A 1,572-nucleotide genomic window follows, 5' to 3' on the forward strand; every position below is an offset into this window, starting at 1 on the left:
GTGTCCAGACAGTGGGTCGAGAAACATCGACTTAAGGCCACGAAGTTCAATGATAAGAACATTTGTGTGAAACTTGGAGACAACCAGATTGTCGAGACGGAACTGGAGGTACTTCCCCTCGAAATCATGGTGTCTGGGTTGGACGAGGCGTACAAGTGTATTGGTGTCGTCTACGGCATACCCGACGAATTCGACTGCATCCTTGGAATACCATTCTTCGAGGATACGCAGCCGCAGATCGACTGGAGTGGTCGACGTATCGAAGGAACGCAAGTGAAGACTCTGCATTGGAAACAAACAGGGGAGACCTGTGGACCGATCGAGGAAAGCGGACCGGTGATTACCTCCGGGCTTCGGAGATCTGTCGAGACGAAAGGCCTATCGGTGAAAATACACGATTCCTGTCGAGGTGCGGGGTGGAAACGGACGTGAAGTCCGTGGTTGAAACTGTTTGCGACGCAACGCAGAACGAGAGCCCATGAGTTGTTTGCGAACAACCAGGAGACGCGTCAGCCGGCAAGGGTTCGGCGGTGAAGGACAACTTGGATTTGTCGAAACGCGACGGTACTGTAAGAGAGTCTGGAGATAGCAGCGGGGGCAGAGGTACTGTCGTGGAAAAGATGTTCATGATGGGTGTCGTTGACGAGGGTGATGTCCAGACGAAGTTCATCACTCGCAAGAAACTACGAAAGTTCCTGAGAATCAAGACCAAGTCGATCGATGAACCTGACTTTATGTTGGTTTTGACGAACGTAACGATCAAGCAAGTTGCTCGCTCACTGCAACGGCAAGATTAACCCGACAACGTCGGAAGTGCAAAAGCACAACGGTACCTGGATACGGACTGGGATAGGTTCAAGGAGAATCCAGCGTACCAGTTACTCATGGAGTATATGGACAATGTGTTCCGTCCTGAACTCCCGGAAGGTTTACCTGAGAAACGCGAGATTGAGCATAGGATTGACGTGAAGGATCCGAATCTTGCAATGTATCGGCAACAGTGGCGTCAATCGCCAGAGCAGCAACGCGAGATTGTGCGTTGGGTGGTAGACATGGTGAACAAGAAGCTCATTCGTCCGAGCATCAGTCCACATGCTGCTCCAACCTTCTGTGTACGGAAACCAGTTGGCTGGAGAATCGTACATGACTACCGGTACTTGAACTCCAACACTATACGCCAAAGTATCCCAATGACGAGGAAGGAGGACATCCTCGTCGCGATGTCCGGAGCGTACTGGTTTTTCACAATGGATTTGATGTCCGCGAACTATCAAGTACGTATGCGTGAAGAAGATATCAAGTTCGCAGCATTCCAAGCGCCGAACGGCCTCTGGGAGTATCTTGTTCTGCCCATGGGAGTCTGTAATGCGCCAGCGACGATACATCGTTTAACGTCAAAGCTGTTCCGAGGTTTGGAATACACCAAGTCGTTTTACGATGACATCTCTGTTTTCACAAAGTCTCAGAACATAGACGACCGCTTGAAGGCGTTGCGCAAGACATTAGATATCCTGCGTGACCACAAGGTGTACGTCAAGCTTGCCAAGTGTGTCTTCTGTGCTGAGGAGATTC

Source organism: Phytophthora parasitica, assembly GCF_000247585.1.
Source record: "Phytophthora parasitica INRA-310 unplaced genomic scaffold supercont2.20, whole genome shotgun sequence".
Lineage (NCBI taxonomy): Eukaryota > Oomycota > Peronosporomycetes > Peronosporales > Peronosporaceae > Phytophthora > Phytophthora nicotianae.